Here is a 19,686-nt window from a genome sequence, read left to right as displayed (position 1 = left end):
CATTTTTCAAAACTGTTGGTATCCAATAGCAGCGAAGACGACGAAGAACCACAGTCCCAATCCCAGGAGATGGTATTGAAGTTATACCGCCCAGCCATGATGAGGTAAAAACAGCAATAAATCGGCTGAAGAATAATAAGGCAGCAGGAGCCGATGGCTTACCAGCCGAGCTGTTCAAAACCGGAGGCGACACGCTGATAAGGTGTATTCATCAGCTAGTTAGCACCATCTGGCAGGAAGAACGAGTACCCGACGATTGGAACCTGAGTATCCTGTGCCCCGTCCACAAGAAGGGAGATAAGACTGTATGCTCTAACTATAGGGGCATAAGTCTACTCCCTATTGCCTACAAGATCGTGTCAGGGGTATTGTGCGAACGACTAAAGCCTATGGCCAACGAGATAATTGGAACATACCAATGCGGCTTTAGACCTGGCAAGTCCACCATTGACCAGATATTTAGAAGACCCAAGAGATGCAGATCGACACCTACCACCTTTTTGTCGATTATAAAGCAGCCTTTGACAGCCCGCTGCGTTCAAAGGTATTCCAAGCCATGTCTGAATTTGGTATCCCCGCAAAGCTCATCCGGCTTTGCAAAATGACTTTGACTGACACGAGGTCCTCAGTCAAAATAGGAAAGAACCTCTCCGAAGAGTTTGGTACCAAAAGAGGTTTCAGACAAGGAGACAGCCTTTCGTGTGATCTCTTTAACATCCTTCTGGAAAAGGTTATACGAGAGGCAAACGTCAAAAGAAGTGGCACAATCTACACCAATAGTCACATGTTACTTGCTTATGCTGATGATATAGACATCATAGGCCGATCAGTAAAAGAAGTAACTGATACCTTTATGAAGGTCGAAGGAGAATCTGCTAAAGTGGGTCTGGCGGTAAACGGTGAGAAGACCAAGTTGATGGTGTCGACGCGCAATGCGTCCATTGAGCTCGGACCGACTGTGGAAGTTGGTTCCTATAATATTGAAGTAGTAAAAGACTTCGTCTACCTCGGCACCTCCGTAAACACAACAAACGACATCAGTTGTGAAATAAAAAGAAGAATTGTATTGGCCAACAGATGCTACTTTGGTTTAAGTAAGCAGTTTAAAAACAAAGCCACATCTCGTCAAACAAAAATAACGCTCTACAAAACACTGATACTACCCGTGCTGATGTATGGCTCCGAAGCATGGGTACTTGCACAAGCAGACATGGCAGTGCTTGGTGTGTTTGAGAGAAAAATTCTTCGAAAGATCTACGGACCAATCTGCGTTGACGGTGAATATCGACGTCGCATGAACCACGAGCTGTATCTGCTGTACAACGACATCAATATTGTTAAACGTATCGAGATGCAGCGATTGCGTTGGCTAGGCCATATCATAAGAATGAGCGATGATGAACCCGCTAAAAAGGTGTATAAACACGGACCGCTTGGCGCAGAATTGGCAGGCCAAGGAATAGATGGCGCAAACAAGTGGATGATGAGATGAAAAGGCGCGGTATTCCAGAAAGCGAAGCAACAAATAGAGAGAATTGGAGATCTTTTCTTAGTTCGGCCCATAGAACAAATGTTCTGTAATGGGACAGCTAAGTAAGTAAGTAAGTAAGTGTGATTAAAAATCCCTATCTATTGATATCCCCGCAAATTTTTGAGCTTACTTCCTATCCATACTTTTGTCGGTACATAAATACATAGGTTTTTTTTTTTTTTTTTTGGGAAAAGGTATTTCATTCCACACAGGTTGAGGGTATATCTCTGTCGGCAAAGCCGACTGATACTGTTTTACTTGTCTACTTGTTTATGTTTACGTCGCGGGTCTGTCCGGAGTGTCATGTACTAGAATAATTCAATGGGCAATATTTTCAACTAAGATAATTAACAAAAAGCAATTTCGTACCACTGTGACCAATATCAATTTCATATATGTCGGTTGCATGTGAAGTGAATATTAGCTCTTGTTGGTCATAAAACATAATCACTGCATAAGTATTGTTCAAGTCAGATAACATATTGGCTTTTTCTGTTTAGCTTGTGTTGGCAACTTGATCTAAATGTTGATGCCATGGTCAGTCATAGATTTGCTGATGCCAACCACCACCATCATAGCTGTTCATTCTATTTCTGGTTCTTCTGTTACTGTCAGTGACAAACCGACAAATATTCGAAAGTTGAAAATGACTAATTTTGTGATATACGCATTTGTCCTCTTTGTGTTTTTGCTATTCGCATTACATTTGATACAGTCAAAGCTGTAGAATTTGTGAAACAACATCAAATAGGGAGTACAGGATGATTCTTAACCCACTTAGCGCCGAGAATTTTTTTTGCGAGAAAACTTAAATTTTTTTATGAAAATTATATTTTTGAGATTTTTTAAGCATTTCTTAAAAAAATAACTTTTTTCTCTTCAACGTATAGTTTTCCTGCAATCGGGCCTTCTTTTAAAAGTTCCAAAAAATTTGGAGGGTAATATAGGTGTATCCTTACATGCCAATCCCTTGGTTTTTGATTGAGAAAATACTCTTACTATATTCCTAACAAATCCCTCACTTTATATGATTCTAACATTTTTGATTAAATTTTTATCGCATATTTAAATTTTTCATCAAAAGTCGAAAATTACAAAAAAGTCGATTTTTTTGAATAGCTTGGGTTTTTGGCCAATTGCGTGGAAATGCGTAGGTCAAATGCAGCGTTATCAGCGTGAACTTACAGATAACAGGCAATACTATAACAAAATGCAAAAAATCCCACAAAAATATTCGAAAAAACTGGAGTTTTACGTCCATTTTTGCAACCATTTTTTGTGGCGTTTTAACGACCAGTGGCATTATCTGGGTTAATTTTTGGAATGATGGATTTTATACAATTTCTAATGGTTAATGCGTTTATTTATAGAGAAATACGGTAAATAACAGCTACACTATATACGATATTCCGACTTCTTGAATTTGTTTTATTTAAAAGTAGTTGGGTACTTGGTTCATTAATCTGCAAGCGCACAAGCCCAACATTGTGCTAGGGACATTTACTTCTTCTAAACACATCATGCCACAATATAGGAACTACAAGCAAATCTAAGAAGGGAAAAACTGGATTTTGTGAATGATTTGTCTTTCTTGGAAATTGTATGGTTCTGCTGTTATTGCCAGTGTGCAGCCCACCCGGTATCAAGTGCAGTTTGTTCAATTGCAATACCAATTTGAGAATCAGCACTTATTGTTGCATGTTTGTCTCTACACAGCAAATGTATCCTTGGAGACTGTTGTATTTGATTACTTTATGTTTTCCTGATTTTATATAGTTTTTTTTTTTGTTTTCTGTTTATGGTCGAAATTAGTTAAAGATTGTTTTGTTGCTTTAATGTCTTTAACATTTGCACTTGATGGATGATTGCAATTAAAGCTGAGGGAATCATTGTCATTATTATATGGATGTATGTATGTAGTGCTAAGCCAAACTAAATTTTGCTTTGGGTATTGCTTTCTAAATATTGTTGTGTGTGTGTTTATTTGTTTCATATACAATTTCTGTTCTGTATTTGTGTAATAAATGACATGCATGTATGCTGGTGACAATTTGGCTTATAGCAACATTTTGTTGAAATGACTCTGATTTCTTATATCTGTATTTGCCGAGTTATTTAATTTAATTAACTCTGAATGGACAGTTTCTGAGAATTAATGACACATAGTCAAAGTCAATACTTTTTTGTCTAAAATTGGTGATGTTTCTCAGTAAATAAGCAATTTTATTATAAATTACTAGGGTTAAATTAAAAAAATTAAATTAAAATTCAAATTAAATTAATGACATAGCTTAATGTTGAAAATAAGATAACGCAATATCGCGTTTAAATTATATACGTGTAGGTACGATTTTGTAACTGGGGGTCACTCCTTTCGATAGTTATCTTACCAAGCAGGCATTTTTGTTGGTCATCTTAGGACCTTTTAAGAGCTCATTATATCAAGCATTGACTTGGCCCCGAAGAAATTATATTATTTTAATCAAAATCGCAATTGGAAGGAAGTCCTTCCAATCCAAACCAAAAAATCCTTATACTGGTAAAAAGCGATCAAATTGAACTTTTGAGAGGGAGGTACCGGAAAGAATTGTCTTTAAACTATATCTTCAAACTTCATTTAAGTTTGGCAGACATATTAGAGTGTGCAAAGGTTGGACCAATGTCACTCTATACCGGGTACACCAGCCTTATAATTGCTAGCCTTACGATTTTTATGTCAGGAAAAGAAACCTATATAATGCATGACCTTAAACTGTGCATTTGCAAAAAATTTTGAATATTTTTGTGGGAGTAGTGGATTGATATAATCCTTATTCGATCCTGTAGTGCGATTCTCTTACTCATTTTTTGAGTTACCGACAAATGTCGGTGAAATTTAAATTCTTATAATTTCGGTATTTAACGATATTATTCAATAAGTTAGAGACCAATTAAAAGTATTAGTAAAGTTCTACCGACAGCAACAGTGGTGTCAACTTTTATTTGCACTTTTCATTCATAATTTTGCGTTTTAATGTTACCGATTTTTGTCGGTAACTCAAAAAATAAGTTAGAGAATCGCACCATTGATTTATGTATGAAAGAAATACTACGTTGTGCAAAGTTTAGACCAAGTCCAAGCAAAATTTTAGCGAACTAATTTTACATTTATGTGGGGAGAAGTACCAGAAGGAGTGGCCCATCTTCGAACTTAAACTAAGTTTGATACATATAAAAACAAAAGTTGTGAGTTTAAATTTGTGAGGTTTCTCAGTAAAATAAACAATTTCATTATAAGTTTCTATTTCATTAAAACTTAAACCCCATGGCATAGCTTAATGTTAACAAGTAAAAAAGTGTCAGTCGGCTTTGCCGACAGAGGTATACCCTCAGCCAATGTGAATTGAAATGTTGCACCAAATCGAGAGCCACATATGGTGACATAGGGCTTGGGATGTTTTCCCAAGAAATATGGACCTGCTCCTGAAAAAAAATTTACCGTCGTAATGGAGGTAGCGAATGCAAATCGGTTCAACAAAAATCAAAGTGATTCGAGAGCAGGTCTTAAAGAGAACTTATCCGAAATTTTGTGTGGGAGGTACCCAAAGGAGTGCACAAGTATAGTCCATATTCGAACCTGATCTATATCTGGTAGATATATTAGGATGTGCAGAGTATGGATTACATCAGTCACTCCCTTCAAGAGTTATCGTGCGCATATTTTTTCCGGAGATTTTTGAATTTTTTTGAGGTAGGTACCTGAAGGAGTGGACCGATATGGTTTATCTTCGAACTTAAACTATGTTTGGACAAAATACTACAAAGGCAAAATTTTGGACCGAATTGGCAGATCCGTTCGAGATTAATCTTTCGCTCCAACCACTACACACGGTGTCATAGGGGTTTTTTGCACCTTTCAGGCTATTTTCTCAGGAAGTATGGACTTGCCCCTTATGAAACTTGTACCGTCGTATGGGGGACAGCGAATACAAGTTTGTGGACCGATATAACCCATCTTCGAACTTAAACTAAGTTTGGGCAAAATATTACGAAAGCCAAATTTTGAACCGAATCGGTTGCTCCGTTCGAGAGTTATCGTGCGCACCAGCCAGCCAGACAGACAGACAGACGGACATGGCTAAATCAACTCCAAATTGTCTGAAACACATTTCGTCCAAACATACTTGGGGTCTAAAACCATTATTTCGATGAGGCACATTTTGCCCGTATGAAAGTGTATGTATATACCCTCGTTAGCATAAATGCTGAGGGTATAAAAATAAGATAACAGAGTATCGTTTTTATAAATTACATGCAGTCCAGTAACACATGTCTTTGCGATGAAGTATTTCATTCAACAAGCGATGTGTAATCCGAATTTTCTCCAACTTCATGTAAATGTAATTCTGTTCGAAAATGCTACGAAAAAAGAATCAGTTGGCTTAGCAGGCAGGACAATATCCTCTGCCTATGATTGATTATTTCACTGACAGACAGCGTTGCCGATAGTTTTTGATCGGAAATCATCATACATACATAAAGTATACAACATACTTACACTGAAAAATCTTGGGGAAATTTGTGTAGCCCCAAAGAAGACCAAATATCAACTTTCAGCCATTTTGGTAAGAAAATAAGGCAGAAACCATAAAAATACCGAAAATCGGGAGGTATATCAAAACGTGGACCTATACCGAAAATTCCCTGCAAAAGTTTTTCATACCACCAATAAAGACTACATGATAAATTTTAGTCATTTCAATCCGTTCGTTCCACAGACGGACAGACGAACGGACATGGCTTAATCGATGTAGAATTGCACGCTGATCCATAATATATGTATATATATTTTGTGGGTTCTAAAATGATTATTTTTGAGGAGTTACAAGCGGGATGACAAACTTAATATACCCCCCATTATATGATGGAGGCTATAAAAATGTAACAAATAAGTCTCAATTTACATTAGGCAAGTTTACTTGCGGCAAGTCCCTATTTGTAGGAGAGACAAGTAAGGGAATGGAAAAATGAAAAAAAAAATGCTCTAACCGGCAATTTTCAGGCAATTCCTTTTATATGTTTCGTAGTTGACATTATTTTCATTGTTTTGAAAAGAAAATTTGTCGGAACAGAATTGCCTTTTATAAACGCAAGAGGCAAATTTTAAAGGCAACGAAAAAAATTGGCGCGAGTAAACTCGCCTAATGTGAATCGGGACTAGGAACGGCGTTAAGTTCGGCCCGGCCGAACTTGTTATACCCTCCACCACGAGTTTTATTGAAGTTTCATTTCGTTTATGAAGAAAACTAAATACCAAATTCAAGCAATATCGGTAAAACAATGTGGCTATCTTTAAATATGCCGAAAACTGGGAGGGGAAGTTTAATACCACCAACGAAGATTAAATACCAAATTTCAGCCATTTCGGTGGAATATTGAAGCCACTATGGGGGCTATATGCAGGCGTGGGCCTATACCAACAAAATTCTGGGGAAAATTGTATGCCCCCAACAAAGGCTAAGCACCAAATTTCAGCCATTTCGGTGTGATCTATGAAGGAGTGGCCGTAAATATTGGGACATTTTGGGGCCCTTATCTCTGTAATTATTGGCTTCCTCTAGCAACACTGTCACCGCATTTTTAAAGCTTTTGGATCATTTGGGTAGCACTTGCCCCCAAAAAAATATTTCGTTGTAATCCGAATCAAAAGGACTACTTTCTATGAAATTTTCAATTCAATCTTCGAACAGCCTTGAAATTACATTAGGACTTGATATACGATTGGAAGAAATTTTACGATGTGTAAAGTTTTCCTTAATCATTTGCATTTTAGTTGGTGCCGGCAGGGCACCGAGGGTGTTTTTCAGTTCCACTACGGGGTGCGTTCCTTCAAGCGGATAGGGGAGATAGATGGTCATACTACTCTGCTTTGAACCAGGGACATAAGTGCTGATGTTAAATTATGTGGGGTACATACTCCTAAAGACGACATTTTTTCGTAATTTTGGAAATACTTCATTTTGCAAATTTCCAGAGAAAGAAATAGCTATTTCTCTCTGCACAATGGTCCCAAATCCAAAATTTCTGGCCAAAACTATTTTAACGTCCATTTTGTATTGGAATTAATTATTATTTATAATAAATGTGTACAAACAGCAATTCTTACGTTTTATCGACCAAAATGATCAAAAACTGCCAAAATTTGTTGAACAGGGTGTTCCCGTTGTGTGGGGTCTAAACCAAAACATTGACCTATGTTAATAATTTTTGTACGAAGGATTCATATCTTCCAAGAGGTCAAAATACCAAATTTCAGCCGAATCGGTCATAAAGTGTCGCTAAAATCAACAAAATATCTAAAATATCGACAAAAAATGGACCTGTTTTCAAAAAAAATTATACATACTTGTTTTCTACACTCTGAATCCCTTAAATATGAATTTAAAGGAACATCGTTTGATAGATGTGGGTATTACCGTTCTATTTCAATTGGATACTACGTACAGTCACAACAGGTATTTACAAAAATTTCTCCCATCTTAAAATAGAAAAATCCACTTTATTTTAATTGTGGCAAATTTGAGCACGATTTGACTTCTGAATTTATTAGTACAGGCCCCCTGCTATCTCTCAAATTCGATTTGGAGGTGGACATATTTGGACATTTTTTAAAAGTTTAAGTATATTTAAAAAATATTTGTAAAACAAGTGAGCCAAGGCTATAGTCGGGTCGGGGCCGACTATGTAATACCCTACACCATGAAAAGTTGTGTGTTCTATTAGCGGCTATTGCGATATCTTCGCTGTTTGACGACCTACGACAACCTACGTTGCAAAGGTGATATTTTCTACTTTCATTAGCAGGTTTTGCTTTTGATATACGCCTTTTAGAAGCGGAGATATTCGCTTTGAAATAAAACGTTGACCTTTTCTCCAAATAAGTTTTTTCCTCGTAAGTTTTGTGACGATCCGATCAAAACAAATGAAAAAATGGAATGTATTGTCGACTATTGTGATATCTCCATTATGTGGCCACCTACGCCAACCTACTTTGCATCACTGTAAAGATGGGATTTACTACTTTCATAGTCGGACTTTGTTTTTGGAAGATCCCCAACCGAAGCTGTGATATTCGTCATTATTATTAAAATCGCAAAAATAAAATGTGGGGTTCTATTAGCGGCTATTGCGATATATTCGTTGTTTGATCACCTACGAGAACCTACTTTACATCATTAGAAAGGCGATATTTTCTACTTTCATGACCAGGTTCTGCTTTTGCTATACCCCATATTGAAGCTGAGATATTCGCTTATGAAAAAAACTTTGTCTTTTTCTCCAAATAAGTTTTTTGCCCATTACCACCCCTAAATATTATCCGACCATCACCAACATCAATAGGCTTCCTCATCTGTGTGACCCCCATTAACCCTCAAAATTTCGTGACGATCCGATCAAAATTGCGACCTGTAGCGGGATTTCCAAAAAAGTGGAAAAAATGGGATGTATTACCGACTATTGCGAAATCTCTGTTATTTGGTCACCTACGCCGACCTAGTTTACATCGTTGTAAAGATGGGATCTTCTTCTTTCATAACCAGACTTTGCTTTTGGAAAGTCCCCAACCAAAGCTGTGATAATCGTCATTATAATTAAAATCGCAAAAATGAAAAGTTGGGTTTAATTTGTGACTATTGTGATATCTTCGTTGTTTGCTCACCTACGAGAATCTACTTTACATCATTAGAAAGGTGGTATTTTCTACTTTTATTGTCAGGTTTTGCTTTTGGTATACCTTGTATAGAAGCTGAGATATTCGCTTTGGAAAAAAACGTTGTCTTTTTATCCACATAAGTTTTTTGCCCATTCCGACCCCCAAATATTATCCGACCATCACCAAAATCAATAGGCTTCTTCCCCTCCGGGACCCCCATCAACATCCAAAATTTCGTGACGATCCGATCAAAATTGCGACCTGTAGCGTGATTACAAGGTTTAGATGGACAGACGGACAGACGGACGGACACACATAGCCAGATCGACTCAGCTCGTCGAGACATTCATTTTGATGTATATAAGTATGGGTCTAAGACCATTATTTCGATGCGTTACAAACTTTTTGGCCAAAACCAACTTATAATACCCTCCCCACATAGTGGTGTAGGGTATAAAAATAATGTTTAATATATATAAAAACATTGATTTTATTACGCTAATTTTACAAATTTCATCGTTCTTTTTGTAAATATTATGAAAGTACTCATTAACAACTTCCCGATTCATAATAACTTTGGTCCCACTTCTGTATATTTATACAGCGACGCAATACAACAAAAATTAAATATTTTACAGCATAAAAATGTGTAAACTTTGGTACTGCGCCATTCAACGAATACTAACGTTATTTACAAAAACTAATTATTTTCAGATGACTTGACGTGTTTTTTATTATTCTGTGCAAAGAAAATTAACATTTTGAAACTTCAAAAATAGGGTTTTGGCCAAAAATTTCTTGATTGAAACCTATGTGCATTGGCCAAAAATAAAAAAATGAATGTCAAAATTTTGGTACAACATCTGGCAACTCTGACAGCTATGACATGGACCTTTTTAAACATATATTAGTTTTTGTTTCATTCGAACGTGATCTTCAAAAGTCGGAACATTTGACTAATATTTTTTGTTGTGAGTACAACCTTTATTTTAAGTGCAAGTAAATATATTCAAAATATCGCGAAACTAATACGTATATCAAAATATTATAGTGGATTTTGAAGGAGGAGGTAATAGCTAAATTTTCATTAAAAAATAGTGTTTAGCGCTTTGTGGAATTCTAGTTAGCTGCATATTTTCTTAGTGTATTTTGTAATGCCAATTCGATCATATACTTAAATTTGACCTAAGGTTTTAGTCATGATGCCCACCAGTGCCCACCTCGGGAATAATTTTCCAAAGTAGATCATGGGCTTAAGATTATTCGGTATTAAAATCAGCTGCCATCTAGTGCCAGACTATAAATGGTGGGTCGCTGACTAAAGCTGCCCTAGAATTGGGTTTCTATGGATATATTAGCGTATAACTCTGTTATCTGACCACATTAACATAATTGGCATCAGTGGCAAGATGAAGAAATCTTCTTCCAAATTTGTCTTACTTTGGCAGTACGTTCCTTCCAGAAAGAACGCTATAAGATCTATATTAAAAATTTTACCAATTTTCAGACAAACATGTTGATTTTTGTTATCCGCTAAATTTGTTGGATTTTATGTTGTTTTGGAGTTTCTTTTGTTTCCCCTAGCCTATTTTTGCATCATAAGATAAGCGGGACCTTTGTTCATGTTATTTCGTATTAACAGCATAAAACAATTCTTACCGTATACCCCCTCCAGAGGGGTAAGGGGGGAGAATGTTACGCTCGTGGTTTCTTAAAACACACTTCGCAGCAGCACAAAGTTGTAACCGGAGCTTTGTCTTGATTTTTACACTCTAAATATTTTTGCCACTTTCTCCATACAAGTGGATCCACTGTGGGTAGGTAGGAATTTTGACTTCAAGAACCGTTTCAAAAAATTGCCGTAGCATTTACACGAATTTTATTTTTCCGCAGGTACTAAATTTTAGTGAAATTCCAACTTTAGTGGACTAGAACATTTAGGAAACAACTTAAAACAAGTTTCCGTTCAAAAAACCGAACAACGTTCCGTCCAATAAATTATCGTAGCATTTACACGAATCGAGTTATTTTATATTTCCTTAGGTAATAATTTTTAGTGAAATTCTAACAAAATTTAGGGGACAGCTTGGAACAAAATTGCGTTTTCAAAACATGATGTAAAAACGTATGTTTTTTCCATACCATTTCCCATACTTACTTACTTAGATGGCTTTTATATTAAACAGAACGTCATGTTCCATAAGCCGAACTAAGAATAGATTTCCAAACGCACCGATCCTTTACTTTACTTCTCCAATTTTGGATGCCATGTTTGTGATATCTTCTTCAACTTGGTCTTGCCATCGGAGTTTTGGCCTTCCCTTGGGGCGTATACCGTCGAGTGGCTCGTATTCAAATGCCTTTTTGGCGGGGGCATCTTTATTCATCCTGCTGACATGGCCAAGCCAACGCAATCGTTGTAGTTCGATAAGTTTTACTATATCGATGTCGATCGGCTGGTATAGCTCGTGGTTCATACGACGTCGGTATTCATCGTCAACGCATATTGGTCCATAAATCTTTCGAAGAATTTTTCTCTCAAACACACCAAGTTCTGCCTCTTCTGCTTTCGCAAGTACCCACGCTTCAGATCCATACATAAGTACGGGTAGTATCAGTGTCTGGTAGAGTGTAAGTTTTGTTTGACGAGAGGTGGTTTTACTTTTTACTTTTAAACTGTTTACTTGGACCGAAGTAGCCTCTGTTGGCCAATATTATTCTTATCTTTATTTCAAAACTTATATTGTTAGTTTTATTTATAGCGGTGCCGAGGTAAATAAAGTCGTTTACTACCTCAAATTTGTAATTATCAACATCCACAGTTGGTCCGAGTCTACTGGACGACTTGCGTGTTGATAGCATAAACTTCGTCTTATCGCCGTTGACTGCCAGGCCCACTTTGGCAGACTCTTTTTCAATTTTTGCAAAGGTGTCTGTTACGGCTCGCTTTGATCTACCTATTATGTCTATGTCATCTGCGTATGTAAGAAGCATTATATATTTATTGTATATCGTGCTGTTTTTGTCTCTGGCCGTATATAGATTCGCATCTCGCATGATCTTTTTCAGTAAAATATTAAATAGGTCACCTTGTCTGAAATCTCATTTTGTGTTGAAAGGCTCGGAGAGGTCCTTTCCTATTTTAACTCATTCTGCATAGTCGAATTAGTTTTGCAGGGATGCTGAACTCAGACATGGCTTGAAACACCTTTGCTTTAATTGGGCTGTCGAACGCGGTCTTATAGTCGACGAACAGGTGATATGTGTCGATAAGTCTTTCGTGGGTCTTTTCCAATATTTGGCGCAGTATGAAGATTTGGTCAATTGTCGACTTACCAGGTCTAACACCGCATTGGTATGGCACGATTATTTCATTGACCATGGGTTTTAAACTTATGCCTCTGTAATTTGCACAAACCGTCTTGTCTCCTTTCTTGTGTACGGGACATAGTAGGCTGAGGTTCCAATCGTTGGTTATGCCATCTTCCTACCAAATTTCGCAAATTAGCTGATGCATACTCCTTATTAGCATTTCGCCACCGGTCTTGATCCATCAGCTCCTGCTGCCTTATTGTTTTTCAGCCGATTAATAGCTGACATAACCTCGCTTTGGCTAGGTGGTATACGTTCAACGTTGTCATTTACGATTGGTTCTGGGGTATCTTCATCGCCACCCACATTCGATACCAAAAGCTTCATAAAGTGCTCCTTCCAAATCCTCAGTACGCTATCTTTATCAGTTACCAGATTCCCTTCGTAATATTTGCAGTAAAATGTGCCTGTGTTCAGTTTGGTGTTTTACACTCTGGTAAAATTTTCGGACTTCATTCTGGCCCTGAACATCTCGTGTTTCTCACGCTCACGTTTTTCTTGTTTTTTTCTCCTTTTCGTCCACACTTTGGATATTATAATATTTCTTCGAATATTAGATGAAATTCGAAGGTGGTGCTTATAGGTCGACTCCTTCCGGTACCTCCCACACAAAAGTTCGAAAATATTTGCAAAATGGTACGCGCGATTTCTAAAAGACGTAGCAACCGATTTTGTCCAAACATTGGATCTCTAAATATTGTCGAAGCTTAGTTTATGTTCATATTTGGGCCCTATCTGTCCAATCCTTGTGATACCAACCACACAAATGTTCCACATTTTTGTGTGGTTAAGGATCTGTTCGAGGATTTACCGAAGGTTTTCCTAGTGGCCCTGTTTACAGCGATATTATGTTTTTCGTATGCTAGTGTGATAAAAAAAAACCCCTATCTATCGTTATCCCCGCAAATCCACACGGGCTGAGGGTATTTCTCTGTCGGCAAAGCCAACTGATACTTTTTTACTTGTTTTTATACCCTATACCACAATGTGGAAAAGGGTATAATAAGTTTGTTTTCCCAAAAATTCATGTAACGCCGCGAAATATTCGTCGTAGACCCCTCATGTGGTATACCAAACTTCATATCTCGACGAGATAAAGCGATTTAGCGATGTGTGTCCGTCCGTCCGTCTGTCCGTCCATTAAAAATTGTAATCAAGCTAGAGGCCGCAATTATGGACCGATTGTCACGAAATTTAGTATGGAGGTCGGGTTTGGACCAGAATAGAACTGATTAGTTTTTGGCGATGATCGTGAAATGTTAAAGGGATGAAATGGACCAAAAACAAAATTTTTGCTCGATTTTGTAGCCGCTCTGTAGGTCGCAATAATAGTCCGATCGGCGCGAAATTTTAAACGTAGTTTTGGTTTGAGATGAAGAATTAGCGTGCAAGTCAACGGTATGATCGGATAATATTTAGCGGGTTAAATTGATCAAAACTTTTGTGTGAAAATTGGTAAAATTTCTAATGCACATCTTATAACAGCTAGCCCGGAAAGCTAGTGCACAGGGATAGTGGTATAGGGTATCACATGGTCGGCCCCGTCCGACTATAGTCTGTTCTTACTTGTTTTTTTTTAATTTTAGGAAAAATTTAATTTTTTTTTTAAATAAAAACGATTTGAAAAAAAAATGTATTCTGTTTTCAAATGTTTATTTATATAGTTTATTTTTATAGTTTGTTTATTGGTGTTTGATCTTTTTTTAAATAGTTAGAGCATATGGAAAAAAAACACTCATATTTTGATGCAAAATATGAAAAAATCTCAAATTTTTAAACGTTGACCTTGGATTCCTAGACCGAATTCGAATATTTTAATGCATCGGAAAGTTCTTTATATTATCTCTCGAAAAAATATTAAAATATACCTATTCGTTCAAAAGTTACAGAATTTTGACCAAAAACCGATTCTGAACCACGATGCGCCGATCGGACTCGGCCATAAAAGGTAGGTCTCATATCACTGAGCCAATATGAATCGACATGCACTCATTAGTATGGGAGAACGGACAAAAAAATATGATAATATACCTATCCGTTCAAAAGTTACAGTGCTTTGACCAGGAAAAATCGACATGCACTCATTGATATGGGAGAAGTCTTCATTGTCCCTTCGGGTATGTTGTGAGAACATACGTATTATCTTATAGCCTAGTAGAATATCACATCGTCGGTGTCATGCTTAAGTGTTCCATACGCCATTTTTGACATTTTGAGATAAAGGTAGCTTACAAGGTTTTGAACCATGCTCTTTCAAATTTTTTGGTCGGTTTTTCTTTATCTATTATAGTTTCTGAGATATTTATATATATTCCATATCCGTTTTGTGACCCAAAAAATCTTGTCGTTTTGTTCCATATCCATAAAACCTGGCGTATGGAACAAAACAACTTTTAACTTTTTAGTTCCATATCCATGTCGTTTGGCGTATGGAACAAAAAGAGACAAAACGAATTGTTCCTCACCAGGAATGATGGCGTTTGGAACAAAAAATTGCCCATTTTTGCCAACTTACGAATAATGTGGCGTATGGAACAAATTGTTTTAAAGGATTTGGTTTCAAAACTGAAGAATAATAGTTTCTAAATCCAAATATTTATACCCTACACAACTATGTGGAAAGGGTATTATAAGTTTGTTTCGGTAAAAATTTATGTAACACCGCGAAATATTCGCCGAATGTGGTATACCAATCTTCATATCTGAGCTAGATAAAGCGATTTTGAGATGTGTGTCCGTCTGTCCATTATAAATTGTAATCAAACTCCAGGCCGCAATTATGGACCGATCGTCACGAAATTTGGTATGGAGGTCGGTTTCACATCAGAATAGATCGCTATTTTAATTGGTGATGATCGTTAAATATTTAGCGGGTGAAATGGACCAAAAACATAATTTTTATCCGCTTTTGTAACTGCTCTGTAGGTCGCAATAATAGTCCGATCGCCTCGAAAATTTAAATAAGGTAAGAGTATATGACAAAGAAGAAGCATGCAATTTGAGATGGCGATCAGATAATATTAAGAGGGTTAAATGAACCACAACTTTTGTGTGAAAATTGTGAAAATTATTAATATACAGCTTATATCTTTATTCTTGGAAGACATATTCTGGGTAAGTAAGATATACTTGGAAAATAAACTTTTGATCTTTCTATTGATGCCAATTGTGTTGGTGTACATGATAAGATAAAAGAGTTACAGCCTTATATATCCAATTATTTGTTTGTAGTGTAATAATAAACAAGCTAGAGGTCACAATTATAACTCCATAGTCACGAAATTTTGCACAAGGTAAGACTTTAGGTCGACGAAGGTGCCTACAATTTTGGATGATGATCTGATATTATTTAGCGGGTGAAATGGTCCATTACTTTTGTATGAAAAATATAAAAATTTTATATATGGTCCATATTTTAATTTCTGGAGGGCATATACCGCCGAAGTAGCCTACATACGAAAAAAGAACGACTGACCTTTCCACTGATACAGATTGCAATAATGAGTTTGGTAGATAACGCGGCTACTGCCTAATATAAAGTGGGGTTTCTGAAGAGAACCACATTTTCCTCCCATGCTATAATTGTGTCTATCATGACAGAGAAATTCCAAGTTTGTGCATTATTGCGAATTATGAGGAGCCCAGGCATATTGATTGTCCAATTGGATTTTTTATACATATCGCACATGTTCAACAGAAGGGTAGTAACTAAAAATTTTAACTTTTTATTAAGAAATGAATTACCCTACCCACTGTAAAAATCTGTAATTTCTTTGTCTATTCTTTCGTCAAAAATACCCATATTTTACTTTTGATACTACTACTTATGTACCAACAGTTTTTGTCTCTACTGAAAAATAGAAAAGTTTGAGTTACTACATTTTTATTGAACAGGTGCGATATATTGCAGCATGGGGTCGCTTCGCCACGTTTTTTTTTTTTTTTTAATGTACTCGGTGTCGCTACCGTTAACATTTTTTTGAAATGTTAATTTTGGGGTGAAGGCACCCACTGACATCCTCCTGGCGTATAATTTTGGGATTTATACATACAACAATTTACCGCCAAGTCCGAACGGCGTGCCCTAAGACACCACTTGTAGATAAGTTTTTCATGGCAGAAATACTCAGGAAATGTCTTCAACATTACATTTGATCGATTCCCCGGCCAGGTAAATTCAAACGGTGGGAAAATACCCCTCAGTAATGTTGGCTACATTTTCTGAGTATTTCAGTCATGTAAAACTTCTCTACAAGTGGTGGCTTAGAGCACGCCGTTCGGACTCGGTGATAAACTGTAGGTCCCCATATCAGGAAATATGAATTGGGGTGTACTCATTGATATGAGAGAAGTCTCCTTTGTGCCTTATGGAATGTTTGTGGAACAATTATTAAATTATTATTTAAGCTTGATGTGATAAGATGGCAGAATCCACAAAGTTATTTCTTACAATAAGCTAATTGTTCCATAAATGAATTTTGATTTGCTGAAAGCTAATTTCCAGGGGTAGTGGTGTAGGGTATCACATGGTCGGCCCCATCCGACTATAGTCTTTGCTTACTTGTTTTTAATATAGTATTGTTATATGAAAACGACAACTTCGTATAAGGGAGGTGGAACACGATTGATAAAAAGTTGAAATGTGACAAAACGTGTTCCATGTCACACAAACTGCCAAAAACATGAAAAAAAGATTCCATGAAACAATTCTGCAACTGTTTGCAATTATAAAAATTGGCCATAACTTCTAGACTATCACAGATATCTGACTAAAATAAACTACTGATATATTCTATGAGTTTAGTTAAGTAGAACTGTGCCCTTAAAGTATTGGATTATTGCACCATTTTTATCCTGTATGGCCTTAAACATTAACTTGAGTTTTTCTCGAATCAGGCAAATGGCGTATGGAACACATAAGCATGACACCGATGACATGTTTTCCCTGCTAAGACGGTAGGTTTTTACATCGATTTTTTTCATTTACCCACATTTCGACCTTACATTGGATGCTATGTTATTTAGATGATCCTCTATGTTATACCCAATTTGTTGCCATGGTCGTTGTATGAATGAATGAAGAATGGCTGCATTGTTTGTTGCGCCCTCCGCCTGACTAGATGACTGAATGAATGACTGAATGGTTGTACCGACACAATCTCACATGAATAGAGATTAAAATTTAATTTTTAATTTGAAAACATTTTTTTGCTCTGTTTACATTGCTTTCCATAAGCTCGTAGTCGCCGTCATTCTATTCGCTTTGCAATCTAAGAAACAAACAGTCAAACAAACAATAAAAAGGCGTTTTGTGTTTAGTCATTTATTGTTGGCGATGTTTATTTTGTGTTCGCTTCCATTCACTTGGTCGGAATTTTTCTTTTTACTGTTATGTGTGTTATCATTATATTGCGTTCATTGTGTGCTGTTTGCGTTGAAAATAACGAAGCTTTCTTATGAACACACACATACATACATATAACCGTAACATAGTTTGAGGGAGGTAGATTTTCTGGCCTAATCTTAAATGTGTTTACCAAAAGGATATGTTTGTGACCATGGTATCCATTGTATGTTTGGCCCATGCCTCCTGGCACATAGCATGGCGATGTGGCCTGGAATGTGTCTCAGTGTGCAGAGAGTGTGTCGACGACTAACTGACTAAATGAATGAAGAAATGAACGAATGAAAGTAATAAAATAAATTTGTATTTACAAATGGTTTTCATTACTTCATCTTTGCATTTATTGTTGTTGTTTTTTGGATGGTTGGACTTTAAACAATTCTGAGTTTCTTTTATTTTTAAAAATATTTATATAGGGTGTGACGTTTGATATGGGTTTTACAAACATTGCTCTTGTAGTATTTCTACAATATCTACAATCTAATTTATTAAATTATTTCTTATTTATTTGACTTTCTATTTATTATTTGTATACATTTTTAATTTTTAAAATAAATAATTTGTGTAATGCCCAGTTTGAAGCAAATAAACACATATTTCAATGCTAATATTTAAAATATATTTTAACGCATAATCATATAAATTCAAAGAAAATGTTGTTGTATCTGTAAAATGAGTAAAAAATTTAGTTATGCTAAGTATTTTGGTCGAGAATACACAACCAAATGAAATCATATGCATAATTCTTTATTCACATATCAAATAAAAATACCTATTTTTTAGAAAAAAACTGGGACATTTGGGAGAAGCAGGAGAATGTAATGAATGGTCTTAGTCGCATACAGGACTACTGCGATAGGAAATACATATCCCACCGTCTCCTGTAGTTTGCAACATTACGATGGTTATAATGTTTTGCGAAAGGATCGTACAAGAAGCGAAGGAGGATGACTTGGCTTCCTTATACACCAGTCTGACCAGTACAGACCTATTTCGGTTTAAGCTTGACCTCTAGTGACCCATACATGGAATGTATGGAGATACTAGTAAAGTGTGAGACTTTCGATGTAGAGTTGCTTTACCTCTGTTTTGCATCATATGCCCGACATTAGTTCGCTTTAGGAGAGCAAGAGGGGAATTAAATGCTCATCATAAGCTTTCGCATTCCATTCTAGACAATAACCACAGGGGTACAGCGCTGGCCGAGCAAATTTATAGCTCCACATTTTGCCCAGCGATCGAAGACGCTCCTATGAGAATAAGAGGACATTCCCACAGTTCGACAGACATCGCCATTGTGGCACCCTGTCTGAGAAATGACGTGTCCTGTAATCCGTTATTTTCCTTGGCTCAGACCATCTTTCGATTATCATCTCATTTTACAGATCGCCCGACTTCATAACCTCTGACCGCCATACTTTTTTGAACTAGATGTTCAGAGGTTTGCAGGGGTATGGAGATTTAACAATGACCGCTTCAGAGAGTTGCCGATCCTCTCAGATACTCGGTTAGCTGAGAGAATTGTTCGGGATATCATCACAGCTGCAGCGGCCCGCTACATACATGCTGGTCGAATACCCGAAATAAGACCAAAATTCAACCAGAGACGATGGCACTAGCAAATGAATGTGACGAGCTACGTCGTCACTTTTCGTACTCTTGAAGTCACTAGCCTGTTGACATAAG

Source organism: Musca autumnalis, unplaced genomic scaffold, assembly GCF_047663935.1.
Source record: "Musca autumnalis isolate F117 unplaced genomic scaffold, ASM4766393v1 scaffold_4, whole genome shotgun sequence".
NCBI lineage: Eukaryota > Metazoa > Arthropoda > Insecta > Diptera > Muscidae > Musca > Musca autumnalis.
Note: the sequence above shows the minus strand (reverse complement) of the source record.